General features: G+C 37.4%; 1 protein-coding gene across 4 annotated transcripts in view; it reads left to right on the top strand.

The window, feature by feature from the left end:
• The window catches only part of IQGAP2 (IQ motif containing GTPase activating protein 2), a 902,890-nt gene that overhangs the window by 816,452 nt on the left and 71,643 nt on the right, over positions 1-14,795 (top strand). The gene's annotated exons all lie outside the window — the stretch shown is intronic.

Below are 14,795 nucleotides of genomic sequence, written 5' to 3'. Positions count from 1 at the left end.
CAGCAGGGTAATTACCCTTGACGCAGTAAGAAGTGGCTAATATATTTTTTTTAAACTGTGACTTAAATCTCTGTTACTTTTGAAGTATGTGACTTCGGGGATTACCACACATTTACCATCCATGAGACAAAAAAATAAGTCCAGTCTGAGGAAGATTGAACTAACATAGATTTTAGCTGTTTGACATTTATATGAGTGCCACTTTATGTTTTGCACCATGTGTCGAGTGCAGTGAGTCACATGAGTGTAATTCACAATGAGCATTAATTCTCTTTTTTCATATGTATGTCATAATAAACTAATCTGATGATTTATGTTAATTGATCCTAATACAGAAATTAACCTTGGGCGCGTTTGCTAGGAGTATTTCTCTTTATATATTTCGCAGACAACATTAGGCAAGCAACCAATAAGTTCTGTTGAAAGCTAAAGAGGCCCGGGCTGTCTTTACAAGGCTGAAACATGCCAACTGTAGGGATGTTAGAACCATTGTAGCTCATACAACACTGAACAACTTCTTATTTTTTAATCTGACCAGGGACCCAGAAAATAAATGTCCTTTGGAGGGTTTCCCTCGGTAATTTTAACAAGTTCTGGAGTCTCTATGTTAATAAGTCAAATGTCTTACACGAGTTCCCAAATTCTGTTGGCAACCTACAGTTATATCTAGGAGAGAACCCTATTCATGAATCTTGCCACAAAAGTGGGTGAGGATCCTCCACCACAAAATCCGAGATTTGAACTTAGTCTTATAATATGCTCTTCTGGATCATTTAAGTCCAACATTTTTGTTGTGAAAACAGGAAACCTGGTATGCCATATAAATGCTTAGGATGGCAATAGGGAATCAGCTTAGTCTCCAGTATGAAGTCTAAATGAACAATTATACAACATGGAAGAAAACAGAATACAAGTTTGGAAGAAGGACATGAAGAAATAAATCTGTTAGACCTTTGAAAGCTAAAGAAAGCAGTCTCTATTGATTTCAAGTTTGGTCAGCACATAGCTACATTTGCCTTTTCTTTGGGCCCACTGGTACTATTGTGTGCAATAGGATATATGAAAAGATGGTTATTAAATTCAGATTTCACCATCTCATGTGGATGTTGGGCCCAGGCAGGCCTTTTATTCCATCAGGCATTTCCCTGGTGGAATTGGGGCTTTGGAAGCCATTTTTAAAAGCCCAGGGCCACTCTTGGTACCTGTATCACTTTCCCCTACACCTCATGACTAATTGCAGCAGCTACAGGGAGTCTGAGAGAGTGAGAGTGGGGAAGGTAGAATGAAAGAGACAAGAAAGGGATAAGAGAGAGGGAAAAAGGATATGGTGAGAATGGATGAATGGAAAGAAGGAGCGTGGGACTTCCAAAGGAATTTGCCTGGTTCGAGAATTTTTGCCAGGGCTGCAATGTATGTTCCACATACATGTGAAAACATTTATTAAACTCCTATACAAAGAATGGATTTTATCTATACAGCAAGCATACATTAGGAAGAACGCAGCACCCAGAAATGGCTTTAAAAAAACTGACCAAAGTGGATCATTTATATAAAACAAGAAAAGTATCTTAAATGATAACACAGACAATCCCTGAACTGCTCAGTTTGAACTGCTGACTTTTAGTCCTCAGTCCGGCCCTGGTAGATGTATTTCAGTGGGGTGCATATAGGGTTGTAACACATTTGGGCAAATTTCAACAGACCCTAAGCTATGGGGCAACATCAATAAAAGAGGAAGTACATGTTCGGAAAATAAGTTAATGCGTCATGCGACTTAAGAAATGTTACAGCCCATTTAATGGGTTGGTATGAATGACTTATAACCTAACATCTGAATATCGCATTTGGGATCCATTTACATTATTCTATGAATTAGGGAAGTTGTAGAAAACTCAGCACTAGATATTATTGAGTTTATGAAACTAGTGGTGCAGAATTATCATAGGTTATCTGTACCTAAGCAAATGCATGTGAAAGACATTCATAGCTTAGTCTCTCATTGTAGCTGTATAAAAACACAAAATGTGTAGATATGCAAATTCCTAATGCAGCAATTAAGAGAGAATAACATCCTGGATCATTGCTTAGTGACATAAGTAACTTGTATGTAGATACTACATTTTCAAAGTTCAACATACATAAAGGAATCATAAACTAAAATTAGATGAACAGTCATGTTACTTTAGCACTGTTTCAACTAACTTAGGATTAATTATCCATAGAAGACTTTACTTTGGAATATTTTCTACTATGAAACTTTTCAAGTAGCAATAAGGAAAATAATTCAACCAGTTAAAAACTATTTACAGTGATGATATTTTCTGGGTTTGTTTAATACGGGAAGTGTATAATTACACTTTTAAAAGTATGCACGTTTTGCAAAATGCCAGCTCTACACTTAATGGATCAAAATGTGAGCTGGATAAAAACAAGAATTTGCTTTCATTAATTATTATCGGGCAAATGTACATAGCTTGATCCAGTAAAAAAAAAACAATTAAAGCAACATCAATCCTCACAGACGTAGCAGAAGTGCTGTTTTTATTAGGCATGGCCCTGTATTGTGCTTGCTACATTCCACAATTTGCAAGTATTAGTTTGCCATTTAGAGAATTTACGACGAAAGGAACATATTTAAATGGTACTAAGAGACTGTATTTATGCATTTGATTTTTGTTTTTTTAATTATTGTCAACTAAGCACTTGACTTAATTTTGATCCAGAACTTTATACAGGTTTAATAGTGGAAACCAGTCAGGCTAAACAGGACAGGATTTTCTAACATAAATAATAATCTATGCTAGTAGGAGAATTGGGTAGAAAAATCATACTCACTACTAGAGGAAGTAAGCTCTTGTGGACATCTGAGCACTATCTTGTTTGGCAAACCAGTGTTACTGACCACCAAGCACTACTTTGTATCTTAGGAAATACCTCATCAAAAATGTCACTATGAATTCAAAATAAGAGTGTTAAATTAATGGATTATGATTTTAAGATAATACAAAAGCCAGGTAAGGATTATAACCTAGCACACTGTTATTAAAAACATTGGTTACCAACCACTAATGGCAACCCATCTCTTGCAGAAGGGTATATGAACTTTGTTATAAAACATTCAACCCCAGAATAATGCTGAAAACTGGTTTCATCACAGCCACGATAAATGAGGCACACTGAAAATAGTAATTAATATATTAATAATTACAAATTATTAATTAAATTAGTAATTAAAAACAACAGATGGTGAGTTGCAGGTGATTTCAATGCTTGGGTATGTAAAGAAGAAATGTTGGCCTTTATGCAATAACATGGTGAACTGAGAGTATCGGCAAAGGGAATAGTATTGAGGGGAGTAAGATCACTGTGGAATAGTAGCCCCCAAAAAGATGTTGAGAGAAAAGGTATGGTTTCGAAATCTAGATGCCCTAGTGGAAACGACGACTCACTGATGTCACCTTTGTCAAGCCATGGGAAAACCATACTGTCGAGCAACACTCAACATGTCTAGCATCCCAGATCCAGAATTGATTTGTATGGACGTTTGAAGTTATGACGCTGTCTGCTAGTTCCAATAGATGAATATTTTTGGTTTCCAGTTGTAAGAGAAGTTTGGTCTACATCTGCTGGAGCAGTAGAACCAATTCTTGATGATATCTTTTCAGCACGGGGAATACCATGCACTCGCAAATCAGATAATGAACCTCCTTTCAGTGGTGCAGCATTTAAGAAAGGTATGCAGTATTTAAGAATTAATCAAAGACAAATTTCACTATTGTGTCCTCAGGCCAACAGATTGATGATAGTTAAGAAAACAGTTAGAAGAACAAACCTTACAGAAATACCCCTTTGTGTCAAATGTTGCAAAGTTATCGCAATACTCAACATGAGACAACAGGAAAATACCCCTGAAAGAATGTTTGGTCAAAAGTGCTAATCCAGTCTGCTTCGATTGAAAAAAGTATCACCAGCACATCATAAAGACATCATTTAATCAAAGTAACTCACAAACGAGACAATGAAGGCTTATGCAGATAAGAAGTTGTCTGAACTTCTAGAGATCTAGTATAAGTCTGCAATTCCCAACAAAACCGTATGTACCATGTGAAAAGAACAATGTTATCTGCTGAATCACTATCTAAATAAAGTAAAAAGACAGTTACTTAGAATGTCTCACTTTTCAAGAAATTCAAGAACAGTGTGATCATTGGTCTTAGTGATGTATTTGAAGCAGTGCCGGGCTGGTACACAAAATAGGCTTGGGCACCAAAATAGAAGTGGCTACCATCAGTGATGCATAGAGCTAAAAAAAAGTGGTGATATCAGGGATATCAACAGTAAAAACTGGACATAAAACAGGACCACAACTGCTAAAAAAAAAAAAAAAAACTGGCCCATTTGCTGATCTGTCAGACTAGCCCATCGGACACTGCCTGATTGCCCTATATGCCAGTCCAACCCTGATTTAAAGGAATGTCAGATACTAGTACATCCTCATTCCTTAGAGGCAAATGGACATGTTCTTTCATGTAATTAGAAATCAATTGGACAGTTACCGTAAATCAAAGCAATAAGTTTACTCGGAGTCTGTCACAGTTAAGTGTGGTCTTCTACTGCTGATGACTCATATCTAAACAGCTAACAATTATAAATAAATAAGGAATAGGAGAAGAACACAATACTCTTTTCTTCACATGGCTAGACCTTTTTTGCATGCACATCAAAGATCGAATATCAACATAAATTAAATCAATTTTACAGTCTTCTCTAAAATTTTAAGGTTACCTCTTGGAAACTTAGATTGAACAAGCGGGACATCCATCCACTATGTGTGGGAAAATAATGGCGAAGGCTGCCACCGGCCATCTCTGTGATGCGATAGTAGCACCATCCTTCAAAGCATAGGGTCTGATTTAGAGTTTTGCAGATGCAGTTACTGTGTGATCCAGTTATAGCCTATGGGAATCGTAATGAGGCGGACGGGATATTCGTCATGTGTGTGATGGAGTAACCCATTTGCCAAACTTTAAATCAGTCCCTTACTGTTTAGGTTCGTGCCTCAATGCAACATCAGACTGTAACCATGTGTGTAGTTCATGACGATCTAGGGAGGTCTGACCCCCGCCACTTGACCTTCTGGACCTCTTGTTGGCTTAAATCATCAAACATTACTTGACACTTTACATCCTAAATTCAGTGGCATCAAGCTATAATGGATCAAGTCATACCTTGAGACCTAAGACCAGCTCGTTCAAATGAGTGATTCAAAATCGAGGCTTTTGTGGCATTCCCAACTTCTCACCCATGGGGCTCAACCTGTATTTGAAACATCTTGGACTCCTTAAAGATGTCAGATTCTGCCATTGCCTGGAACATGCAACTCTGCCTGAAAATCTCATCTTATTAACTGCCTTCATTAGCGTTGCTAAACTCCAAGGTGGGTGTCCAAGGCTTACTTCAAACAGAGCCCCGCCCAAGCAGATTTGTGCTTTCCAGTAGTGACTACAAACAGCTTGTAGAAGACTGACTATATGCGATGAATCATGAGGGCTTCTCTCCTTACTTACCAGGATAATCAGGCCTTAGGCTGTCTTCTGCATTGACACCTATTTCATCTTCAGAGCTTACAACATGTATGTAATGAAGTCTGCCTGACATCAATTAATCCTACGATGCAGACTGAAGCATTTCCTTATGGAAGGAGACTTTAAACCCACCTGGCAACTTTTGATTCCCGTCTCTATTGAGGCAGGGCTAAGACAGCCATTGTCTCTCAGAAGCACCTGTTTGCACTTTGGCTCACTCCTCACACAGCAGCAATCCTCATCAAAGGTGTTTGCAAGTATGTCTGGCCCATACCAACCCTTCACTCCCGTGCCTTCATCACAGTGAAGTCTTTCTATGCTGTTGAAAGCAGACACTTCTGGAAAACTGCTGTACCTAGGAACCACAAATAAGTCTAACAAGGAAGCACACATCAGTTGCATAAAAAGACTGGAAGTCAAGAAACATATGCAGGAGAAGACACCAGTCAGCCTTGTGTTGCGCTCCACGGATCTGGAAGGCCATCTCAGTCCTGATCTGACAGGCTGCAAAACAACCCCACTTCTGCAAGGTGTTATTAACCCACTTCTTCAGGCAACACCTCATTCAGGGTCACCACCCAGATTTGGAGCACCTCTTCATTTTCCCTGCTCCTTCTGACCCATGTTCACACACCCATTTGCAGCTCCTTTAGTCCCTGCATGATCCAACATAACATGTAGTCCTCACTGCAGCACCTTTGCCCTCTTAACTGTAAAATGACTGCTCTTAATGCTGTATCCCCAATTCTTCTCCATTTTCTGCACTACACATAGTAACACTGTCACAGTATTTCTTTGTATCTGGCATCACCATGTCATACACATACGTACACACATTTATAGGTGACCTTCGAGAGGCAATAGATTGTAAGATATATCGATTTGCAGATGTGCCACACTGTTCCCTGTGTTGCTGTATGTTTTCCAAGCCTACTGTGTTTTGACTATCACATCTGAGAATTAGGAAAGCCTGATTGGCAGATGGGGTACATTTCAAATGCTATTCATACACCATGGGCTCCTCAAAGAAATAACTGTGGGAGCAGGATGCCGTGTACTCTATTGCAACACAGTTATACCTGCATAATTGAGGATACCAAAATAATATTGTGGATTCTAGAGGGGTAAATAGTCCCCACATATTTAGTAGCCCAGACACAAAGTCATTTCTAAGTTATATGTGAAAATGGCTTGATTTGCGAGCATAAGGAATTCACATAAGGCAACTTGCACTCATAAATACTTGTATTTTATCTGTGTGTCATGTTACCCCTGTCTAGTGCAATATTATGATTGTAGAAATCTTCCAGGAGTGGAGAGTGGGCATCCTGGGGCAGGAGTACTCTGGAAAGCCTTGGTGAATTTCTGAAATATGTTACTCTGCAATCATGCAAATTAGTAAAACTTGCAGTGTAGGTTTATGAATGTCTTTGTGAGTCTAGATCTCGGTGTGCTGCTCCACTAATGATTTAACACTAAATGGTGTGCAAGTGCGGGTTTTTCACTTTGGAGAACGATACATTGGATGGGAGCACCCAGTCAAGGCAGTAGTAATCTTTTACATGTGTAGTTAATGGCTTAAGTTACCTTTCTGTTTCTGTAGTCTTGCTTTGCACTATAGACCTTGTACTTACACTTAGTGCATATTCACCTTCCACATCTTTTTGCCATTCTTTTACTCCATTGCCCAATATAGTCTTTAGAGAAATATATTTATAGCAGTGCTTGTTAGTGCAGCTTCTGCTGTTCATTTTGTTCTGTTTGGCGCTCTTTAGAGATGTGTAGCAAAGCTGCCTTGAAAGCGGCTAAAATGGCTGAGTGTCCTATTAGCTGTTCAATAACAGCCTTTTCTGCACCCTTAGTGCATCATCAATATTTAATTTTATTTCCAAGAATAATTTGTTTGATTAATTCATAAAGTACCTGTAGTAGCATAGTCAACATAGTTGCCATACCAGAACAAGATTGAGTATCTTGTTGATGCATTTGTGTAGTGTTTCATACAGTTGATGACGTGCCTAAGTACATTAAATGAGTAGGGTGCTACACTGTAGGGTGTGCTCTGTTTTTGGATACTGGACTGTATTATGGCCTATGTGGAAAGTGCTTTGATGTAGTGGGAGTTGACCAGAGTGGTACTGTTAGCACGTCAATGAGTAGATGAAAGATTAGACACTTCAGCTTTATATTTTTTTTTTTTAGGAAGGAATGGTGTTGTTTGTTTGCCCTATGTGGGAAGTGTTTTTGAGTTTGGAGTGATGAGTAGTAAATTGCATTTGTTGCGTCACCGTGAGCACATTGTTAAACGTATTCATGGAGTGGAATAAAATAGAATGAGAAAGAGTTGCATGTTTGCTCGTTACCTTCCTTTTTGAAGGCAATAAGTTCCATTTCTTTGAAGTGTATGTCCCTGATTATTTTGATGTCAGTACTTTCCTCATGTGTGGGATGATTTACTCTCTTGATTGGTCAGTGTGATTCGGCATCATCTGCTTGATCAAAGGCAAATCACGTGTGTTTGTCTCTTCCTGTCCAAATCTGTTGAATGGAGAAAATCTGTCCAGTCACTTCAGAGCCACAGAACACTGTGAAAATGGTGTGCCTGTATAGGAAATGTGCAGCACTGAGTACATAAATATACATCAGATTAGCTCTCTCTCACTAATTATAATTTGGAAGAATTACAAATCTTAAAGGTATCAAAGGTTCATCTCCTGGGACACAATACAACAGCAGACATTCTTTGGGTACAAGCGTGCTATGGGGTTCTTCATAGCTACTTTTTATTTTAGTTCCATGTTTTCTGTAAGGGTTGTTGGTGCATCTTCGGTGTACTTCGCAGAAGCTCTTGGCAAAATAATCTTGTGCAAGCTTTTCCCTTTGCAATTAAGTACTGTTTAGTATTGTGATTCAGCATTTAGTACATGTTCAGATGAGAGCAGAACATGTTCCTTGCCTGCTCACAAAAGCTCTACAGGTTAAGTTGTTCTGTTAAATATGTCGGAAGGAGCTGAACCCTTGGCCCAGTCTTTAGCGCCAGCAGATTGAAGCTTTAGACGCAAAGGCCAGGGCTTGAAAGTCTTAGCATCTTCCAACACAACACTGGGAGCTAGGAACTGTTTCTAGGGTGTGCACTTGTACTGTAGCCTTCACCATTATTTTTCTATTTATTCATTATTGTAGGATTTATTTAGGTACAATCCGGGCCCCAGGAGTATATCAACATACTTAACAGTGTTGCAGGAAAAACACTGATGTAAAATTGGGCACAAATAGTATTTGCTTCCATTTTCAGGCTTAATTGTGTTTGCTCCTTTTGCAATTGTTATACCAAACCCTTTTGGCAATAATAAGTGAAGATTCTGGAGTTCTGTGTCTTGTAATTAGCTGCTCAAAAGAGAAATCTAGCCATTGTGGAGTTTAGCCTTGGCACATTCTCATTTTGCATCACCACTTTTAGGGCTGGCGTTACTAAAAACCCTTTATTTAAAATAAAAAATATATATATATACATACATATGTGTGTGTGTGTGTACGTATGTAAATATTAACATATATACATATATATGTATATAATTGTCAATGGAAAAGCAAAGGTTTAAGATAAGTTATAGTTACAAAAACGTAATTTATTATTTCTATATAAAACAAACTTAAGTTACATAAACATTAAAAATTCAAATGTTATAGCTATTAATTAGTTATATCCTCTGCTCTGCCCAAAACTTAAAATGAGTCACACATCTCCATACAAAGGGTTGCCAACTCACTAGTCACCCTAAATTAACTATAACTTGCACCTCCCCCATACACTGCATATATCCTTTCATTTTACATAACTTCCAGCATGTTAAATCATAGCATTCATAACAACATTCATGCCATCTCAAATGACATAATCTATGATAACACAGTGCATGTTAGTGGGCTGAGTTATGGTAAGTTAGTGTGGCTAGAGAGTTGACAACACTATGTATGGAGGTGCACAAGTTATAGTAAGTTTTGGGTGGGACACATATTATACATTTAAGTTAAAACTAACTTTTGAATTCCTATGTTTTGTGCAGTTTAACTTCGTTCTGTATAAAATAACAAATTAGATTTTCCTATCTATAACTTATGTTAAACCTGTTTTTTTTCAGTGAATTGGCGATTTTAAAAATTTGTTTTAATTAGATAGTCTTGTTTGCTATGGCATTAATTATTTTAAATTTTATTTTGGTACTACGTTATTTTTGAGAAAGTTGAAAGTTCATTATGATCATTAGAGTAAATTTCTCTTATGTCTTTGAAGAAGAAATAAAGCTCTGTTACTGTTAACAGTTTGAAGTGTCTTTGTAGTTGGTGGTGGTATTTAAGTAGTGTTGGGCTACCTTGTGTTGTTAACCAATCACAAAATGCTTTACTTCTTAATTTCATATCTTATTTAGTTTTCTATTTGTTTTCATTATAACGTACCCAGAAATGTGTGTTTCAAATACCTTTCTATTATTTGTTAAAGACTTTTTCTGCAGACTAATTTATGTTCTCAATTCATTTTGGTTGTTGGCAGTATTGGGCTCCATGAGTACCCCAAATCCTATTAAAGCTAATGATTGTCCTCTTTTCAGAATTAAGTTGTTGGTATGATGTACTTTCCTAATGAAAAATAAGCTAACTCTTTATATATTTGTTTGTCTGCCTCTGTTTCTTTTTCTTGTATGTCAGTGTATGTGCAAGGTGGTTACAGTTTGGTTTCCTGGTCACAGTTTCATTGTTGGACAAGACAGCATGCTAAGAAATTAGGTGTCAATGATTTAGGTTTGAAAGGAGTTGAACTAAAATGGGTTTCTGAAAGAGGTTTGAAATGGAATCAGTTACTCACCCTACTTTCCTCTGTTAGTAAATGAGACCATCCCCACTTTATGGCTATCCACGGTGGTAGCAACGATATAGTACATTTAGCTGGAGTTAGACATTAAGATGGAAAATTGCTCCTTCATCTCAATTTCTGTTTCTGGGCACACGTTTTGTGTTCTCAAATATTTGTCAAAGACAAAAGTGGAAGTGGTCTACTGTAAAAGCTTCTAAATTTGAAGACTCAAAGATATGTGAATAAAACAGTGTTAGCATTCCTTTGCAATCATAACATTTCTTCCACTGTTCATTAAAATATAACATATGGCAATGCAGCACTGTATTATGCTGGTGGTGTACATTTTTCAGCCTTTGGAACCCATATTTTCATTTAAAACCTAAAAATATGACTTGACAAACATATATAAAAAAACAAAGGCTATTTTGAGTGCCACCTTATTTTATGTCTAATTTTAATTTGTGATCTATAAATTATTTTTTAGATTTCCATTACTACTGCAGTACTGTGTAGATAATTTTGAAAAAGTACTGCGATACATCATAATCTTTTTTAAAAATATATAAATCAATAAAAATACATTTCCTTAACTCTGCAAAGTTTGTTGAACTGCCTAAATTCTTTCTGTACTTCACTAAAAGAATAATAAGGTATATTTCATGTTAATACACAGAACAAAGTCAATGGTGGTCAAAACAATATGGCTCCCTTTTTATTTCACAAGGTCTTTGATAAATCAATAATTGTTTTTTGTCATTATCTTGTACCGCAGTATGCCACGAAGATACAGCGGTATACTGTGGCCCATTATATCACTTAGCCTTTGTCACTCATTACTTAAAAGCAACCAAACAAATTCAGATTAAAATACAAAAAGGACTCTTTCCACACCTTAATCTATATTTCTGCCAAATTTCATGTAAATCAGTCCAGCTATTTTGTGTTTACGTCTGTTTAAAAAGTCTATAGAAAATGCATTGGTGGAAAATGTGTTTTGGAACACGCTGGCTTTTTTTCTTTACACCCCTTTACTGTATCATCAGAAAACTTTGCATCATCAACCAATGTAGAAACAAATAGTACATCAGCAAATGAAGAAAAAAGTATAGGTCTACAAGATTTGTGGTGATTCATCAAATGGTGATTAGCGATGAAAAATCTGAGGAATTCCTACCTCAGGACTGCCACCACTCTATTTATATACAAAAATATATATATATATATATATATATATATATATATATATATATATATATGTGTTTAAAGAAGGCTTTCAGTCAGCCCTCTCATCTTCCTCAGTTATTCTTTCACATTTAGCATCCGTCCACCACAGCCTGGGGCACAGGGTCACCCACTTTAGCCATTGACTTAATTGACAGTGAGTGGCTGTATTGTACTCTTCCACAGTGTACAGATCCACACAATAAGTAGTCCAATAAATGCTTACACATTAAAAGACTGTGTGTGTGTGTATATATATATATATATATATATCTATCTTTAAAGATTGTCTTATAGACATATATATTTTACTTAGGCGAGGTGCAAGCAGCTCCCTACCACTACTACCGGGCCACTCAAGTGTTGCAGATCTTCATAAAAAACATTGACAAACAGAAATAACATTGGCAATGCAAAACATTCACCACCCAACACCAGCCCTACCAGCGTTGTCAATGCTTTGATGCCTGTGGCACCAATCAAAAGACAGACATGATGTAACACAAAACATGTGCAATTGAGTTTTAGAACTCAAGAACTGACTCACCTAACAATTGATTGTTTCTGTTGTTTAGCATTGGATTTATTTATTTAATTGACCTTTTAGTCTCTGCTGATGTAAACATAGGGTCCAAAGACAGGAATCATGAAAAACATGATGTTTATAAAGCAAGCTACAAAAAATGGCAGGCCAACAATGTATACTTTTTAAATGAGGAAAATTATGAACAACAAATGTTTGTTTAGTGCACATAATTAAATAATATACCGTTTCATGCATGCAAGCCGCAGTTGAGATTATCAGTACATGAGTACTAAATGCCATGTTTCTAGCCCGGGCTTTTCATTTAATATGCCTGTACATTCTGTGGATTGAGTATTTCTGTTCTTCGTTTGATTGAATTGGCACAATAACAGTGATTTGTGAAATTAAAGAATGTCATGTTGTGCTAATATACATGGTGCTCTTTGGAAGCCCTAAATGTGTGACATATGATCGACTCAGATAGAGACGTAATGAACAGCAGGCTTACATCTTCATTATTACACCTAAGAGACCAAGTATAGATCCAAGGGTGTAGCGTAGGCCCCTGCATCATGGTGGGAGGAACCCTTATGTTCCTTCAGCCTTTATGGGGTGATCCCATTCAGCCCATATAGCCCAAGCCAAAGCATATCTATGAGGTATGGGAAGCTATTGGTCTCCTCATCACATTCTGCGGGGAACAGTGGAGGCTATTATTTTGTGTCACACCATTATTTAGAATTGACATGCAGAGTTCACAGTGTTGTTGTATACAAGTATTTTTCTCAAAGAAGACAAGGATCAGATACACAGAAGAGGTGATTTTTCCAAACAAGAACTGGTGATTGAAAGAGTGTGGACACTGCTACTTTCTCCATCTCAAATATAATTTCCTCTTCAGAATGGCTACCATGAGCCTGATTCTCTTGAGGCACCGACTGAGCATCAATCTGCCTGCCCGATTGTTCCTCCCTATTCCTCTGTCAGGATGCCTCGCCCTCTTCGGTCTGTATGTGCACGCCCGTGTGCTTTCAGACTGTGTATGCGCTGTATGGATCTGTGTTTTTGTGTATGTTGGTTGTCTATGTGCATATCTCTTATGGTGGTTTCTTTGTGCATGGCTATGAGAAAGGGTATTGCTCTGTCTGCATATCTGCATGCATGTGAGATGTATATTGAAGTGTGCAAGAATGTTGTGTGTCTGTGTGGGTCATACACAAGCCATATTCGTTTAGCATTACCAGTGGTTGTTGCCCTAGTGCCTATCAGTAGACCAGGGCAGAGTGTGCTTACAATCTTGTTGGCACAGGCATTTACCACAAGTTCCTGTCTGGAGTAACTGCACGTGTAAATCATTATGATAGATGTAACAACTCACAAAAATGGCAAAAATATGTTTGTTCAATTTATTTCCCATTTTACCAATGATTTTTAAATTTGGTGCAAAAACACCAGGAACACCCAAGCAAAATGTGATTTCTGCAGCAATATTGTGTGCCAGATTTTATTAACTATGTTTATGACCTGCAAATGTGAACAAATATGACTTACATACTTTACCATGACAATCCCATACTTGTGATGTTCTTGCTAGAGATGGGTGAGCCACTGAAAGCTCGAGCCTGAAGCCTGGCTATGGCCCAGCTCGAGGTCCTGTTAGAATCTCGAGCCCATAATGAGCCAAACATTTTAATGTGGTTTTTGCCTCCCTCTACCCAGCATGTGGTGTTATGGCTAGAGCTGCCAATTGTGGACTTCAGGAACCAGGTTCTAGTCTTGGCTTCTGCTCAACACCCTTTGATTCTGGAAAAATCACTTAATCTCCTCATTCCTATTACCAATGCATGTGACCTCGTGTAATTTAACTGGTGCTTATGTATAACTCTCTCCAATATCCTCCAGTCTAATTGGCGCTATATTTTAAAAACTGAAGAATACACTAAAAGGCTCAAACCCAAAGCCTTACAATAAATAAAGACAAATAGATACCCATTAACTGGCTGTTTGCACACAGTGAAACCAGAACATCTAGATAAATTGTGTCTTCCCTGATTAAATTGTGTGTTCTTAGGAAAATATTTTATTTCATTAAAACCTTTTCATTATCGTGTCTTAAAAATACTTTTTAATATGTGAGTTCCGATACAGTTGAACAAAACTATCACTGTTAATAAGTACTTTTCAGTGCAGTGCTACAATACTCCCTGTTAATGTCAGAGCTTCCACATGTTAAACACATATTTTTTTCAACTTTGAAAAGGCTTTACACTGATTGTTGTTTTAATACAACACATTTTCAGGGCTTGGCATGTGTCTAGGCTCTAAGATCTGAGCCAGAATTTTGGCTCGGCTCTCCCTGTTAATCTGTTGACTTGTCCACCTCTAATTCTCACAGCTTTTGTAAAAGGCTTGAGTACAACTCTTTGGGTGAACTTTGTTTTAGCACTTAATACCTGATTTCAGCTGTATGACAGCCTTGTCTTTCTTTTATATTTGTCTTGGAAAGCTACTAAATATGCTTTTATAAAGCTCTGTCTGGCATGCTAGTGGGTTATTTTGTATTTATGTTAAAATGGCAGTTGTGAGTCCAAGGACCCTGGGAATGCAA

The sequence above is a fragment of the Pleurodeles waltl genome, chromosome 1_1 (genome assembly GCF_031143425.1).
Source record: "Pleurodeles waltl isolate 20211129_DDA chromosome 1_1, aPleWal1.hap1.20221129, whole genome shotgun sequence".
NCBI classification, from domain to species: Eukaryota; Metazoa; Chordata; class Amphibia; order Caudata; family Salamandridae; genus Pleurodeles; species Pleurodeles waltl.
The sequence above is the reverse complement of the archived record's forward strand: the minus strand, read 5'-3'. Positions and strand labels throughout refer to the sequence as shown.